Raw genomic sequence first — 18746 nt, 5'->3', positions numbered from 1 at the left:
GAGGGTCCAGAAAATATACCCTTGACCTATGCTTTGCAAAATAGATTTGTGAGGGCAGCACCTGCATCTTTAAAGAGCCCTGTAATTGTTCTTCTCTGTATGTCAGATCTAATGGTGGGAACTGCAGTCACTCAACTACAAAACTTGAAGACAATGAGAATAATTGGATCCCCGAGGTGGCAGGGACCAAGTGGCAGCACTCAACTGTCAAAGGGAAGGTGGGTGTAGCTACTGTAATGGATAGTAGAGGCAAAGCAGCAATCAGAATAGTCTGACTCAGGTAGAGCTCTGGCATTGGCTAATTAAGCACAGTGTTTCTAGAAGTAAAATTGAGAGGAAGCCTACTTTATTCCTACTTAATTTATATAAGCAGAAAACTTCCAGATCAAACGGACAAAAGAATAATTTGAATTAAAAAAACAGATTATTGACTGTGTGCAGTGGCTCACACCTGTAATCCCAGCACTTTAGGAGGCCAAGGTGGGTGGATCACCTGAGGTCAGGAGTTTGAGACCAGCCTGACCAACATGGCGAAACCCTGTCTCTACTGAAAATACAAAAATTAACTGGGTGTGGTGGTGAACAGCAGTCCCAGCTACTCAGGAGGCTGAGACAGGAGGATTGCTTGAATCCGGGAGACGGAGGTTGCAGTGAGCTGAGATCACGCCACTGCACTCCAGGCTGGGTGACAGAGCGAGACTCCATCTCTAAACAAAACAAAACAAAAGCAAAAAATAAATAAATAAATAAATAAATAAATAAATAACAGAGAATTGTGGCCCCTCAGTCAATTTCCAGACTTGATTCAGTTTACAGACTCAGAACTCCTTGAATGAAGGGGAGGCTGGGTCCCCCTGAGGAAGGACCCCATTACACTACCAAAAATTTATGCTGTTAATCTTTCTCCCGTCCTTTCACAAGGAGACCTCTGGCCTTTTACAAGGGTAACTCTGCATTGGGAAATGGGAAGTGATCAGACATTTCAGGGGCTACTGGACACCGGCTCCAAGCTGACACTGATTCCAGGGGACCCAAAACGTCATTGTGGTCCTCTAGTTAAAGTAGGGGCTTATGGAGGTCAGGAAATTAATGGAGTTTTAGCTCAGATCTGACTTACAGTGGGTCTAGTGGGTCCCTGGACTCATCCTATAATCATTTCCCCGGTGCCAGATGCAAAATTGCCATAGACATACTTAGCAGCTGGCAGAACCCCCACACTGGCTCCCTGTCTGGTAAGGTGAGGGCTATTATGGTTGGAAAGGCCAAACGGAAGCCATTAGAGATGCCTCTACCTAGAAAAATGGTAAATCAAAAACAACATTGTATCTCTGGAGGGATTGCAGAGATTAGTGCCACAATCAAGGACTTGAAAGATGCAGGGGTGATGATTCCCAGCACATCACCATTCACCTCTCCCATTTGACTTTGCAGAAGACAGATGGATCTTGGAGAATGACAGAGGATTATCATAAGCTTAACCAAGTGTTGGCTCCAATTGCAGGTGCTGTGCCAGATGTGATTTCATTGCAGCAAATTAACACATCCTTGGTACCTGGTATGCAGCCATTGGCTTGGCAAATACCTTTGTCTCCATTCCTGTCCATAAGGCCCAGCAGAAGCAACTTGCCTTCAGCTGGCAAGGCCAGCAATACCCCTTTACTCTCCTACATCAGGGGTATATCAACTCTCTGCTTTTGTGTCATTAGCTGATTTGGAGAGACCTTGATTGGTTTTCACTTCCACAAGATATTACACTGATTACAGTATGCTGATTGGATCCAGTGAGCAAGAAGTAGCAAACACACCAGATTTATTTGGTGAGACATCTGTGTGCTAGGGGATGGGAAATAAATCTGACTAAAATTCAGGGGCCCTTTACTCAGTAGAATGTCTAGGGGTTCAGTAGTGTTGGGCCTGTTGAGATATTCCTTCTAAGGTTAAAGACAGTTGCTGCATTTGGCCCCTCCTACAACCAGGAAAGAGGTACAACGCCTAGTGAGTCTTTTGGATTTTGGAGGCACCACATTCCACATTTGGGTGTGTTACTCAGGCCCATTTATCCAGTGACCCAAAAGGCTGCCAGTTTTGAGTGGGTCCAGAACAGGAGAAGGCTCTGCAACAGTTCCAGGCTGCTGTGCAAGCTGCTATGCCACATAGGCCATATGACCCAGCAGATCCAATGGTCCTTGAGGTGTCAGTGGCAGATAGGGATGTTGTTCGGAGGCTTTGGCAGGCCCCCATAGGTGAATCACAGCAGAGGCCTCTAGGATTTTGGAGCAAGGTCCTGCCATCTTCTGCAGGTAACTACTCTCCTTTTGAGAGACTGCCCTTGGCCTGTTACTGGGCTTTGGTGGATATAGATATATACCCATTTATATATCTATATCTATATCTATATCCATATCTATATCTGTATCTGTATCTATCTATCTGTGTATATATCCTATTAATTCTGTCCCTCTAGAGAACCCTAATACTCTGTCTTCTTTGAGTTAAATATGCTTGGTGTCCTATAATCTTTTTGTACTTAAATATTGATATATTTTCCTAAATTTCAGAAGTTTTCTTTTATTATTCCTTTAAATAGATAATCTATCCCTATCTCTTTCTCTACCTCCTCTTTAAGATGACTAACTCCTAGATTTGGTCTTTTGAGGCTATTTATTGTAGGTATGCTTATTCTTTTTTTATTATAGTTTTCTTTTTTCTCCCCTGATCATGTATTTGCAAATTCCCTATCTTCAAGCTCACTAATTTTTTTCTGTTTATTTCTGCTATTAAGAGACTGTGATCCATTCTTCAGTATATAAATTGTTTTTTTGAAGCCCAGTATTTCTACTTTATTTTAATCATTTCAATCTCTGTTAAATTTATCTGATAAAATTCTGAATTCCTTCTCTGTCTTATCTTGAATTTGTTTGAATTTCCTCAAAACAGCTACCTTAAATTCTCTATCTGAAAGTCCATATATCTCTGTTTTCTCAAGATTGGTTCCTGGTGCCTTATTCAGTTTGTTTGGTGAGGTCATGTTTTCCTGCATGGTCTTGATGCCTGCGGATGTTCATCAGTTTCTGGTTTGAATTGAAGACTCTGAATTGAAAAGTTAGGTATTTAATTTGTCTTTGCAGTCTGGTCTTGTTTGTACCCATCCTTCTTGGGAAGGCTTTACAAGTATTTAAAGGGACTTGAATATTATGATCTTAGCTATATTTGTATTAGGGGGCACCCGAAGATCAGTAGTGCTGTGATTATTGCAGGCTTGTATAGGAGCCACTATGGTGGTCTTGAATAAGATCCAAAAGAGTTATCTGGATTACCAGGCAGAGACTCTTGTTTTATTTTCTTACTTTCTCTGAAACAAATGGAGTCTCTCTGTCTGTACTGAGCCACCTAGAGCTAGGTGGTGCAAGGACACAAGCACCACTGTGGCCACCATCACTGGGACTGCACTGGGTCAGACCTGAAGCCAGCACAGAACTGTGTCTTGCCCAAGGCCCGATGTGAACCACTACCTGGCTAATGCTTATGTTTGCTCCAGGCTCTAGGATTCTACAATCAGCAGGTGGTGAGGCCAGCCAGGATTTGTCCTTTCTTTCAGGGCAGAGTTCCCCTTGGCTTTGGGTGGGTCCAAAGATGCTGTCTGGAAGTCAGGGGCTAGAGTCAAAAACCTTAACAATCTACCTGGTGCTCTATTTTATTACAACTAAACTGGTGCTCAAACCACAAGGCAAAGTTCTTCCCACTCTCACCTCTCCTTTTCACAGGCAGAGGGGCCTTTCCCCCTGGCCACTACCACCACAGACCCATGGAGGGTACTGCCAGGTTACCACTAATGTTCACTTAAGGCCCGAGGGTTCTTCAGTCAGCCTTTGGTGAATGCTGCCAGGCCTAGGACACACCCTTCAGGGCAGTGGGCTCCGCTCTGGCCTGGGGTAGGTCCTTAAATGCCATCCAAGAGCCAAGGCTTGGAACTGGGGACCCCAAAAGCTCACTTGGTGCTCTACCCCACTGTGGCCAAGTTGATTGCTGAAGCCAGCCTGAATTAGAGTCTCACCCAAGGCCCAAGGCTTAGTATCTATAGGTTATTGCTGCTGGTTCTTCAGGGAACAAGGGTTCTTTAGTCAGCAGGTAATTAATCCCGCTAGGACTGGGTTCTTCCCTTCAAAACAGGCAGTTTCCTTCTTGCTCAGGGTATATCTAAATATACCATTTTGGAGGTAGGGCACAGAATAAAGACCACATGACTCTTCCCAGTGCCTCTCCTACTGTGGCTGAGCTGGCATTCAAGATGCCAAAGTCCTCTTTGCTTTTACCTTTCGTCTCCTGAAAGCAGATGGAAGGAGTCACTTTTGTTGCTGTGAGCCGAGCTACCTGGCTTTTGGAGAGGGGTGACACAAGCACTTCCATAGCTTCCCTAGCTGGTGTCCCATATCCACCGGCTTTGAGCCCAGCATAGCATTAGGACTTGCCTTGGAATTGCAGTCCTTGTGGCTTAGATGGCTTTGAAATTTATTCAAGACCCCAGAGCACTTTAGCCTGTGGTGGCAAGGCTTGCCAAACTTCAAGTTATAACTACTGGGATGGACTAGTCCCCTCTGGCTAGTGCTGGTCTAAATGCTCCCTCTGTTCATGGCCATTGGCTGAGTTTAGCCCTGTTTTGCTTCTCACTATGACAGGGCAGCACTGAGTTCTACACAGGGTCTCACAGTCACTGCTGCCCTCTTCCTCCAAGTGCACAGATTATCCATGCCATGCGGTGGCTGGTGGGAGGATGGAGGAGAGGCAGCATCAGTGATTCAACTGTCTTTCTTAGCCTCTTCAGTGCTTCTTTCAGCAGTATGGTGTTAAAACAAGGTACTGTAATTGTTCACCTGATTTTTGATTCTTATGGAGGTACTGTTCTTTGTAGATATTCAATTGATGTTCTTATGGGAGGGACAATTGGTGAAGGCTTCTATTCCACCATCTTGCCTCAGTTAATTTTTTGACATACAGATAAATATTTTTCATCAAATTTGGGAAGTTTTGGCCACACTTCCTTCAGACATCCTTACTATACTTTCACTTAGCTATCTTCTGGTATTTCTATTATGTGTATGTTGTTATACTTAATGGTTCCCCAAAGATCTCTGAAGATGTATTTATTTTTCTTTATTATTTTGCTTCTTGTTTCTCAGACTGGTAATCTCAATTGATCTTTCTTCAGGTTTGCCGATTCTCTCTTTTGTCATCCTTAATCCACTTTTGATCATCTTTAGTAAAGTTTTCTTTTAATTATTGTAATTTTCAACTTTAGAATCTCTATTCTTTAAAAAAAATTGTTATCTCTTCATTGATATGCTCCATTTAGTGAGACATCATTTCTATAATTCCTTTTACTTTTTAAAATATTATTATATTTAGTTTTTCACATATATTTATAATATTTACTTAAATACTCTAGGATTTCTTGGAAGTTTTTATTAACTGTTTTTCTTTTATATGTATAGGCAACACTTTCTTGAGTTTGTTTGCATGTCTTATAATTTTGTTGTTGTTGAAACTGAACACTTTAAATAATATAATGTGGCATATTGGAAAATCCAATATCTTCCCCACCTCAGGTTTGTTTCATTGTTCTTTGTTGTTGTTTCTATTGCTCTTTTTTTTTTTTTAAAGTTACTTTCTCAGGTCTCTCTCTAAAGTCTGTATTCTTTCTTGTGCATGGTCACTGAAGTTGGCTTTTTTAGATTAATGTCAATTAATGATTACACATAGATTTCCTTAAATGTCTTAAACCAATAAATGTGTCAGGGAACATCTTCAGTGCTCTAGTAGGCAGTTTTAAACCTCGTTCCTGTGCAAAACCTTGAGGCTAGCCCGGTGAGATGAAGGCCTTCTCAACTCTCTCTTCCTAGACATGCAAACAGCCCTGTACATACATGTGGTGTCCTAGTTTCCTTGGAATATTTAGAAGTTTTTCAAAGGCTTCAATAAACATTTCAATTCCCAGTTTATGTGTTTGTCTTAAGTTTTTTGATCAGCCTCTTGTTAGTTTTAACTAGAATTACTGCTTTAGGCATTTGCCATGTTAAACAATAGCCATTGAGAATTATCAACAAACATCCTAGGGTTTAGGTTTTCTTCTCTATGTGACTCCTAAGTCAGATCAAATAAAGGCACGCCCTGTGAATGGTGCCTTTTCATAAAGCTGGTGCCATAAATGGTGCCTTTTCATAAAGCTGGTGCCATAAATGGTGCCTTTTCATACAGCTGAGAGGTCAAAGAGTGACAATTATCTCGGGTGTACCCTTTGGGAGTGCCAAAGTTATTTTGCCCCATCAAGTGGCGTCTAGGCTGCTCGTTTTCACAGCTGCAGTGGCTCTAAGGCTGCTGATTCTCAAGGCTAAGGTATCTGAGGAGAGAAAAATGGGACTAGGTAAAGTTAAAATGCTACAACTCTCATTGTTCTTTTAACTGTCTGTCTTGAATATATAAATGCAGCTTGCATTGTTACAAGCCCTTTCTAATTCCTAGAATTCTGAAAAAGTTGATTTTGAGAGTTTATGGCACTCTTCTTACTGTTTTTATGGAGAGCAGAGTTCCTTACTCCACCATTCTGAAAGGGCTTTTTTGGATGTTTGATTGATAAGTTTTAAGAGTCCTTACATATTTTGAATATAAATCTTTTATCAAATATGTGATTTGCAAATATCTATTCCCAGTCTGTGTCTTTCCATTCTTTAACAGTGTCTTTTTCTGGGAAATTATTAATTTCCATGAAGACTATTCTATTGATTTTTCTTATATTGGTCTTGCCTTAGGTATTTTATCTAAGAATTTTTGCCTAACTCAATGTCACACAGATGTTCTTTTATTTCCTGTACTATATTTGAGTTTTATATTTTACATTTAGGTCTTCAGAACTTTTTTGGCATATTGTACAAGGTATAGATCACTTTTTATATTTATAATATTAATATCAAATTGTTAATCATTTGTCAAAAGAGGATTCTTTCTCCCACTGAATTACCTTTGCACCTTTACAAATGTATGGGTCTGTTTCTGAACTCTGTATCATCTTTGACTGATGTATTTGAGTATCTTGATACCAATACTACACTGTCTTTGTTACTGCAGCTTTATAAATACCCTTGATATCAGGCACTGTAGGTCCTCCTTTTGAAAAAAAAATTTTAAGTTGCTTTCCCTTTTTTTAAGGTCATTTGTATTTCCACAAGAATTTTAAAATCAGCTTACAGAATTACTTTTTAAAATCCTTATGGGTTTGATTGTAACAAAGTTGAAGAAACATATCAATTTGGGAGAACAGACATTTTAACAATTGAGTCTCTTATCATTCCTAATATTAGTAATTTGTGGGGTTTTAAAAATCTTTGTTAGTCTGGCTAGAGGTCTTTCTCAAAGAACTAACTTTACATTTTTTATCAACTCCATGGTTATACTTCTGTTTATAGTTATTTGATGTTAGTTCTGTTCTTCTATAATTTATTTTTTCTGATTATTTTGTATTTCATTTGCTCTTATTTTTCTAGTTCCTTTGTGGCAATAGCAAACAACAGAAATAATATTTATGGAATGAAAATATACAACCTACATTTTCCGATGGCAACAAATACCCTACATTATCTTATTTTAATTTTTAGAATATTTTATTTAAAAATAGAGATGGTGTCTAACCAGATTGTCCAGGCTGATCTTGAACTCCTGAATTCAAGCAATCTTCCCACCTCAGCCTCCTGAAGTGCTGTACTGGGATTGCAGGTGTGGGCCACCATGCCTGGCCAATTGACTTTTTAATATCAGTTTTATAACCAGAAATTTTGTTAAATTTTCTTCTAAGCTCATTATTTATTTTGAATTTGCCACACACACACAAATATATTATCTGTCAATAATTGGCAATGTATGTTTTTTCAGTATTTCTGAACTAACACCTGTTCAGAAATAGTAGTATTTCCACTACTAACACCTGTAGTGGAATGCTGAATCAGAAGAGGTAGCTGACATCTTTGACCTGTTAAAAGAAATAATTTTTATATTTTATCACCTGTATGATGAGTATATTTTTTGTAGATGCATTACACCAATTTAAAATTTTTCACTTCAGTACAAAGTTTACTATAAAATTGTTTTGAAATTTTAAAAATCATGGTTGATTTTGAATTGTATTAAATATTTTTCTACATCTAGTGAGCACAGTATGTTATTTTGCTCTTTTAAACTGTTAATAGTGAATTGCCACAATCAAATACTAAGTTCTAGTATTCAACAGCACAGTAGGAAAATTATAGTTAAAAATAATTTATTGTCTATTTCAAAATAACTAGAACAGAAGAATTACAATGTTTCTAACACAAAGAAAGGTTAAATGTTTGAAATGATGGATATCTCAGTTGCCTTAATTTGATGATTATATGTTGTATAGATGTATCAAAATATCACATGTAACCCAAAAATATGTACAAACTACTATATTTCCATAAAAGAGGAAAAAAACTTAAAGCAACCAGAGAATAATAATGATGGGAATATTGTAGTAGTGGGGAGGGTGCTGTAGGAGTCCAAGAGCCTACATGCTATTGCTCTGCTGGAGGTGCCATTGTAATTGCTCCAGGTGAAGAGCCTACATGCTATTGCTCTGCTGGAGGTGCCATTGTAATTGCTCCAGGTGCTGTAGCCATTGAAGAGGGAACAATCAGACTAGAGCTGTGAGGACTGAGGAGAGGTTGCTAAGGCTAAAGGTAGAGTTCCCAAGAAGACTCAGGAATTTGAGATGCCCATGAAGCAGGGAGATGGAGAGGTAGGAGGTCAGGGGAGAGAGAGAAAGAGAGATTACTAAGGAACAGAGGCTCTTTCTCCTCTCCTACCTGTTTTTTGTTGTTTGTTTTTGTTGTTTTTTTTGTTTTTGTTTTTGTTTTTTGCCAGAGTCTCCTACTGAAAAGCCAATTGACAGTGGAGTCTGGGAAATTCAGTTTTCACCGTCTCTCCCATCCTTTACAGAGCAGAGTAAGAGGCATTAAAAAATTGCCTAATATTAAATCAAATTTGTATTGCTAAAATAAATATTGTTATAATACATTTTATAATATTTTCTTTAGGATTTAACTTTTGTACCTACAATCACAAACGAGAATGCCCTGTAATTTTCCTACCTTGTTTGTGACTCTTTGGCTTGAAAATAAAGGTTTCTCCAACTAATATAAATAAGAATGATGAAGAGTAGCCCCTCTTTTTATGTTCTCTGAAATAGTGTAGATAATTTTGAAACTGCAAATTTTGAAACATTCCTTGAATATTTGATGAAATGCTCATAGACTCATCAGGTACCAGTGTTTTACTGAAGTAAGATTTTTACCTTCTGATTCAATTACTTTATTTTTCATATTTTAAACCTGTTTGCTTAATGTAGACAATAACCTTCACTCCTAATATCCACTTATTTTAATCTCTACAGCATCTGTGGCTATATAAAATGTATTCCTGACATTATTAATGTCTTCATTCATTTTCTTGATACATTTTGTAAGTAATTGTCTATTTTATTAATCTCTTTACAATCCGTTTTTCACTGTTGATTACCTCTAATTTGTATAATTGAATTACATAATGTCATTAAAAATTGTTCTTATTTTATATTTTCACTTTTATTTTGCTCAATTTTGTTATTCTCTTATAACTTGTTAAATACATTGTTCACTAATTAATTTTAGTCTTTCTTTGTAGAAAATTATTTTCTTATATTTGTGCTTAGTGGCAACCCACAACTTTTTCTCTTCTACATATTTTTTAATTTCAAATATGACTTCTTATTTGAAGCACAAGATGTTAAATCTATGTTTTTACATCTCTAAATATATTATTTTAAATTAATTGCATTGTTGCTTGATACTGTTATTTGAAAAATACGAACCTTTTTAAATTTGATAAAATAAGCTTGTTGGTGTTGTATAAAATTATTTTGTTTTAATATTACAAGTTTGTTGGAATATTATGTTATGTTCCCTAATTTGGGGGTGTCATGTTCCATAAAAATTAAGGTTTGTTTAGGTCATCATGGTGTACTGAATCATTTTTGAGAACTAAAATTTTGTTTCATTATTAAGTGAACTGCTTCATTTTTATTTTGGCTTTTTTGCCATAGTATCAATATATCTCTCATAAAATATTGTTTAGCATTATCCCAACATACACATGTTCACACCCTTTAGCTTCTATTATCTCTGTAACCTTGGCTTTATATGCATTCCATGTATAACATATAGATGAATTTTTAAAATTAATTCTGACAGTCTGTGTTTAGAATTGCATGTGGATATGTTTTCCTACATTATTATGATTTTAATTTCTTTTTGTGTCTTTTTTTATTTTTTATTTGAATGCTTTCTTTTTCTTTCTTTCCTTCCCTTTAACTCTTTCTTTCCCTTCTACTTTTCCTTCTATTTGTACAGAAGTTTTAGACACCATGGCTAGTTTTTTAGAAGTCAAGGTATTTTAATATGTGTATATAACAATGAATTATCTTTACTCTACTTTTGAATAATACAAAAGTTTTCAAATTATTTTAATCAAATTTCTATTTTTCCATATGTATATTTCATCCACTAAATAATTGAAGCCTTTATACTTTTGTATCATGTATTGTTTTAATGTACTAGCACTTTTTGTAGAGATTTATCCAAATATTGATAGGATGTCCTTGCTCTTGTCTGCATTTTTTTTTTTTTTTTTGCATTCCAATGAAGTACATCCTCTATAGCAGCAGTCCCCAACCTTTTTAGCACCAGGAACCAGTTTTGTAGAAGACAAATTTTCCACAGGTGGAGGAGTGGGGTGGGCAGGGGGTTGTTTTGGGATGAAACTATTCCACCTCAGGTCATACGGCATTAACGCATTAGTTAGATTCTCCTAATGAGAATACACAACCTAAATCCCTCTTATGCACAGTTCAAAATAGGGTTCACGCTCCTATGAGAATCTAATGCCATCACTGATCTGACAGGAGGTGGAGCTCAGATGGTAATGCTTGCTGGTCCCTGCTTACCTCCTGCTTTGTGGCAGGTCCTAAACAGGCGACCGACCAGTACCAGTCTGCAGCCTGGGGACTGGGGATTCCTGCTCTAGAGTTTTCCTAATGTGCAACTTTTGGATATAAATGCGGATTTTGTTTTACCTAAAATGTTTTCATTCTTCCTAATGCCATGATAAGCAAAACACCGAATCTCAATATCTGATACCATGGAAGTTTATTTCTCATTCATATTGAATAAAAGGGGGAATTCAGCAGCCTGCCTCCAGTCAATGATTTGGGCATCCCCTCTTATCCTGTGTCTCTGACACCCATTAAGAAATCTAAATTCTCACTCTGCGACAGCATAGGGTAAGAAGAAAAGAGAAGGGTTATTCAGTTACATATTTTTCCAGGAAGAGGGACAAAAAGAAAGAGAGAAAAAGGAAAGAATGTGGATAGGGTACACACAAGCCCTATCTACATTCTATTGCCTAGAATTAAAACATGATTCCACCTAATTTCAAGCAAGTGTGGGAGAAAAAATCTAAGTATGTATCAGAAGGAGAAGGAACAATGTTTTGGTGAGATCAGAGCATTCCCTGCCAGACCTTTCTTTTAGACAGATAAGTACGTGTTTAGAATCTGAGGTTGAGAGTTATTTCTCTCAGAATGTTGAAAATACTATTTCATTGTCTTATTTTCCCAGTATTATCTTTTCCCAATATCAGCTGACTTGGAAAAATCAGTTGATAAGCTAAATGCCTTTTAGGTGGTTCATAAGTTTTCTTTGATATTTTTAATCTCTTTGTCTATCAGACATACTGGGGTAATTGTTTTAGTACTTTAATGTGTACTTTCTGTGTCTCTCTCCTTGTCGCCTGCTCTCTCTCCTTTTCTCTCTTTTTTTCTCTCTCTCTACACTACACACACAATTTGTCTATATGTATACATATACACACAGTATACAAATACTCAATTTGGTTTTGTATATATAATTTTTAACATATTTAAAAAGAGCCTTAGTGGGCTGTATTAGTCCATTGTCATACTGCCATAAAGAAATACCTGAGACTGGGTAATTTCTAAAGAAAAAGAGGCTAAATGGACTCACAGTTCCACATGGCTAGGGTGACCTCATAATCATGGCAGAAGGCAAAGGAGGAGGAAAGGCATATCTCATATGATGGTAGGCAAGAGAGTGTGTGCAGGGAAACTGCCCTTTATAAAACCATCATGAGACTTATTCACTGTCACAAGAACAGCATGGGAAAATCCTGCCCCTATGATTCAATTACCTCACACTGGGTCACTCCCATGACACATGGGGATTATAGGAACTAAAATTCCAGATGAGATTTGGGTCAGGACACAGTCAAACCCTACCATTCCACCCCTAACTCCTCCCAAATTTCATGACCTCACATTGCAAAACTAATCATGCCTTACCAAGAATCTCCCAAATCTTAACTCATTTCAGCATTAACTCAAAAGTCCGCAGTCCCAAGTCTCACCTGGGACGAGGCAAGTCCCTTTCTCACTATGAGCTTGTATAATCAAAGCAAGTTAGTTACTTCCTAGACACAATGAGTGTACAGGCCACTGGGTAAATGTACGCATTCTAAATAGGAGATATTGGCCAAAACACAGGGGCTGCAGTCCCCATGCAAGTCCAAAACCCAATGGGGTAGTCAAATCTTAAAGCTCCAAAATGATCTCCATTACTTCATGTCTCACATCCAAGTCATGTTGATGCAAGAGGTGGGTTCCCATGGTCTTTGGAAGCCCTATTGCTGTGGCTTTGCAGGGTACAACTCCCCTTCTGGCTGTTTTACAGGCTGGCATTGAGTATCTGTGGCTTTTCCAGGTGCATGGTGCAAGCTGTTGGTGGATCTACCATTCTGGGGTCTAGAGGATGGTGGTCTTCTTCTCACAGTCCCACTAGGCAGTGCCACAGTGGGGACTCTGTGTGGGGGCTCCCACCCCACATTTACCTTCTGTACTGTCCTAGCAGAGGTCTTCATGAGGGCTGGCCCCTGCAGCACACTTCTGCCTGGACATCCAGGTATTTCCATACATTGTCTGAAATCTAGGTAGAAGTTCCCAAAACTCAATTCTTGACTTCTGTGCACCTGCAGGCCCAACACCATGTGTAAGTCACCAAAGCTTGAGGCTTTCACTCTCTGAATCAATGGCCTGAGCTGTACATTGGCCCCTTTTAGCCACAGCTGGGATGCAGGGAACCAAGTCCCAAGACTGCACAAAGCAGCAAGGCCCTGGACCCAGCTCACGAAAACATTTTTTCCTCCTAGGCCTCTGGGCCTGTGAAGGGAGGGGTGCCATGAAGACCTCTGACATGCCCTGGAGAGATTCTCACCATTGTCTTGGTGATTAACATTTGACCCCTCATTACTTATGCAAATTTCTGCAGCTGGCTTGAATTTCTCCTTAGAAAATGTGTTTTTCTTTTCTATTGCATCATCAGGCTGCACATTTTCCAAACTTTTTTGCTCTGCTTCCCTTTTAAACGTAAGTTCCAATTCCAAACCATATCTTTGTGAATAAATAAAACAGTGCTTATAAGGGCACCCAAGTCACCTCCTAAATACACTGTTGCCTAGAAATTTCCTCCATCAGATACTCTAAAACATCTCTCTCAAGTTCAAAGTTCCACAAATCTTTAGGGCAGTGGCAAAATGCCACCAGCCTCTTTGCTAAAACATAGCAAGACTCAACTTTGCTTTATTTCCCAATAAGTTCCTCATCTCCATCTGAGACCACCTTAGCCTGGACTTCATTGTCCATATCACTATCAGCATTTTAGTAAAAACCATTCAACAAGTCTCTAGAAAGCTCCAAACTTTCCCACATCTTCATGTTTTCTTCTGAGCCCTCCAAAGTGTTCTAACCTCTGCCTGTTACCCAGTTCCAAAGTTGCTTCCACATTTTCAGGTATCTCAATATCAGTACCCCATTCTACCAGTACCAATTTACTATATTAGTCAATTTTCACACTGCTATGAAGAAGTGCCTAAGACTGAGTAATGTATAAAGAAAAGAAAGTTTAACTGACTCACAGTTCCACATGGCTGGGGAGGCCTCACAATCATGGCAGAAGGAAAAGAAGGAACAAAAGTATGTCTTACATGACAGCAGGCAAGAAATTGTGTGCAGGGAAACTGCCCTTTATGTAACCATCAGATCTCATGAGACTTATTTTCTATGATGAGAACTGTATGGAAAAAACAAGCCCCCATGATTCAATTAACTCCTACCACTTCCCTCCAATGACACATGGGAATTATGGGAGCTACAGTGCATTATGAGATGAGGGTGGGGACACAGCCAAACATATCATGGGCTTTTTAATTAACAGCTTTAGTTAGGTATAATTTACATATCACAAAATTTACTAATTAAAACAAGTAATTCAATGGTTTTTAGTACATTAATAATGGTTTCTTTTTTGAAGGAAATTCTGACATTTGTAACAACAAGAATGAATCTGAAAGATATTATGCTCAGTAAAATAAACAAGACACAGAAGTACAAATACTGCATAAACTCAAACATGTAATTTTTAAAAGTTGAACTGATAGAAGCACAGAGTAAAATGGTGGTTGCCAGGAGCTGGGACAATGGGGAAATTAGAAAATGTTGGTCAAAGGGTACAAACTTTCAGGTATAGATGAATTAATTCTGGAAATCTAATGACAGCATGGTGACTTAGTTAATAATGCTGTGTAATTTACTTGAAATTTGCTAAGAGAATAGATCTTAAGTGTCGTCAACACGGCTCCCGCCACCCCCCCCCACACACAGAGTAACTATGTATGGTAATGAATGTATTGATTAATTTAATTGTAGTAGTCATTTCACAATGTATACATATATCAAATCATTACACTGTCCCCCTTGAATATGAAACTGCCTTTATAAAATTAATGAAAGGCCCCAGTTAAAACTGTGGAGGGTTCTGAATTTTGCTAAGAGATAAGGAGAGTTATATAATAACCAGTCATTGTTTCTTTGCTTGCCCTTTTATTTTTTAACTGTTTACTGCTCAGAAGTCACATAGTCGTCACAAGATATGTAACTTCCCAATTGATTATATAGATAACATCACTATTGTGAAACCTAAGTCTATTTTGTGAGATATTTTGGAGACTTTGCATCCTGGTGGACCAACTGACTCCATCCAGACTGGTGAACCATACCAAGGAACTAACTCAATTGGATCTTTGATGCCCTCCCAGGAACTGACTTCATGAACAAAGACAGTTTTGACACCCCTGTGATTTCATCCCTCATCCAACCAATTATTTGTACCCATTTCCTAGCCCCCTGCCTGCCAATTACCCTTAAAAACCTTACCCTCCATATTCTTGGGAAGGTAGATTTAAGAAATATTTTCCATCTCCTCCCTCAGCTGCCCTGTGATAATTAGATTCTTTCTCTACTGCAATATCTTTTGTCTCAGTGTATTGGCTTTCTCTGTGCAATGGGCAAGAAGAATCTGCTTGAGCTATAACGAATATGTTCAATTTTTATTTGTCAATAATATCTCAATAAAGCTTGAAAAATGGGATCTTTTAAATATATATTTTATCTATTTTTGTTTCATTTACCTTTTTCTTAATAAATCCCTTTTAATGGAATTTATGTGTGTATTTAAGAAACATACTTACTCCAAAACAGTTGATAATATTTTGCACTGTTAAACTATATTAATTTTATTTCTATAGAATTATAAACCAAGAGTTTACACTGTGGCATTTTATTTCAACATTATATTTCTCACTAGTTTTAGAATTGAAGACTAATTTTGATAGGAATCTTTTTGTTTTATTACTTTTTAATTCTGTTTTCCCCTCTTCGTGCCAAATAAGTCTGACTTTGCTTTTATTGACAGTTTTGTTCACTTTGTCTCATGGGCACTAAAATTCTTGCTACTCTGGAAGCCATAAGTTCTTGGCCCCCTCAATGGTCCCTGAAAGCCATTGACATGAGGCAGGTGGTTTAATAAGAGAAAACGCATACACATTTATTTAAGATGTGTACATAGGAGCCTTCAGAATACTCTCCTTCCCAATGAGTTACAGAAACTTGTATACTATCTTAAGTTTACAGAAAGAATAGGGACTTGGATCCTGGCAAAACAGATTATGAGAGGGGGTAGAAGAGGAATTCTATTTAGGGACAATACATACTTACTACATAAGAATGAATGGATCAGTGAACAGAGACTAGCTTGTAAATAATTCTCTTTGAAACTTAAATGATCCTTGGAAGTAGTCTTTATCTTGAGAAGAAAGGCCTGTTCAAGTATAGTTACCTTTTTGGTCTTACAGGGAGGGAAGGAAAACTATTGTTCTTGGTGGGTCTGGATCATAGCCAGATAAGGAAACTTCAGCCTCTTTGGGAGAAATGGTGAAGGGTGGGGGAAGGTTAGAGAAACCTTGAGGCTTCTACTTCAGTTTAGTATGTCAAAACACAGGATTTGGAGATATTGGTTTCTGAGCCCCACAATACCACATATTTTCAGACAACAGTGTTCAGCAAACCCATAGCTTCTGCCCATTAAACTCTTTTTCATTATTGCTCCATTTCTAGTCTACTTAGGGTTATGGTAGGATTGTCCCATGTAATATTTAAAACATACTTATGAGACAGAGTAGGGACAGACCTCAGCCCCTCAACTGCCACTAACATATTGTTTCTTACCCACTGACTAGGGGACTTGAAGAAACTAAGATAAGCAGCATCCCACCATAAGTTTAATCAAGGTGCCATACCCACAGTGTCCCCCACCTTAAATCTTACTCAAGGGAGTTAACCCTATCACCTGCACAAGACCAGATTAATGACCAATTTTTACCCCTTACCTCATTATAGTACTAAAGTGTCTGTCCAGGGAGGGGCTTATCCGCCATTTTTTTATCATGAGATATATAAAGATGTATGCTTCTACATTGCACTTGCATGAATGAAACCCCTCCCTACTTATGCTTACCTACTTTTCCTTTAACCTCGACCCCTCTCCCTCCCCAAATCAAAGGTCCTAAGCAGCCCTTCTCAGAGAGCCAGCCAGGGAACTCTTGTTCCGGTGCTGTCTCCCTTGAGTTCAAGCACAAGCCCCTAATAAAGCTTTGTCTGGGAAACTTACTTGGCCTTAATTTCTATTGCATAGGAGCCTAAGAACCTGTGGTCAGTAACATTTACACTAAAATATTATTTTCTACTTATATGACATTTAAATATAACTTGGTATTCTGTAATTTTATTTGCTAAGATCTGATCTATTTCTTTCTTTCTTTTTTCTATTTTTCTTTTCCAAATTTGTCTCTTTATCTTCTATAAATGTTTGAAGAAGGTAATATGAGTAAAATGTAAGTGATTGTGCCATCCTGAACGTCACACATTACTTTTTAAATCAGAGATACGTGACCATATGAAGAGCTACAACCATCCAGAAACTGAGGCAAAAATAGCTAAAATCTGGTGCCCACAGTCACTAGAACCAGTAAAAGACACAGAATTTAAACCAGATTAGTGAATAATGTTTGCAGGACACTACATTGTTTAATAATTTTAAAGAATGTTTCCATGGATATATAAGCAGGTTGAGCACATTCAGGATGCATGTTGGTTCAACCTATTAGAGGCATACTTTGAAGATATTCCAAATTCAGTTCAAGAACACTGCAATACAATGAATAAAGTGAACAAACTAACGTTTTGGTCTCCCGATGCATATAAAAGTTATGTTTACACTATACTGTAGTCTATTAAGTGTGCAATAGCATTATGTCTAAAAAAGCAGTGTACATACATTAATTAAAAATACTTTATTACTGAAAAAAAGCTAAAGATCATCTGAGCCTTTAGCCAATCATAATCTTTTCGCTGGTGAAGGATTTTACCTTGAAGTTGGTGGCTGCTCACTGGTCAGGGTGGTGGTTGCTGAAGATTACAGTGGCTATGGCGATTTCTTAAAATAAAACAAAAATGCAGTTTATTGCAGTAATTGACTCTCTTTCACAAAATTTCTCTGTAGCATGAGATGTTGCTTGATAGCATTTTACATACAGTAGAACTTCTTTCAAAATTGGAGTTAAGGCTCTCGAATTCTGCTGCTGTTTTATCAACTAAGTTTATGTAGTATTCTCAATTTTTTATTGTCATTTCAACATAGCATCTTCACCAGGAGTAGATTCCACCTCAAAAACCACTTTCTTTGCTCATTCATAGGAAGCAACCCTTCATCCATTCAAGTTTTATCATGAGATTGCAGTAATTCATTCTATCTTCAGGCTCTACTTCTAATTCTACTTCTCTTGCTATTCCTACTACTTTTGCAGCTACTTCTCCACTAAAGTCTTGAATGCTTTAAACACATTCATGAGGATTGGAATTAACTTCTTCCACCCAACCTGTTGATACTGATATTGATATTTTAACCTCCTCCCATGAATCGTGAATGTTCTTAATGGCATCTAAATTAGGAATCCTTTCCAGAAGGTTTTCAATTTACTATGCTCAGATTCATCAGGGCTTTACTATCTATGGCAGCTATAGCCTTACGAAACATATTTTTTAAATAATAAGACTTGAAAATCAAAATTACTCCTTGATCCATGACCTGCAGAATGGATGTTGTGTTAGCAGGCATAAAAACAGCATTCATTTCCTTGTACATCTATGTCAGAGCTCTTGGGTGACCAGGTGCGTTGTCAAG

Source organism: Gorilla gorilla, chromosome 13 (genome assembly GCF_029281585.2).
Source record: "Gorilla gorilla gorilla isolate KB3781 chromosome 13, NHGRI_mGorGor1-v2.1_pri, whole genome shotgun sequence".
Lineage (NCBI taxonomy): Eukaryota > Metazoa > Chordata > Mammalia > Primates > Hominidae > Gorilla > Gorilla gorilla.
The sequence above is the reverse complement of the archived record's forward strand: the minus strand, read 5'-3'. Positions refer to the sequence as shown.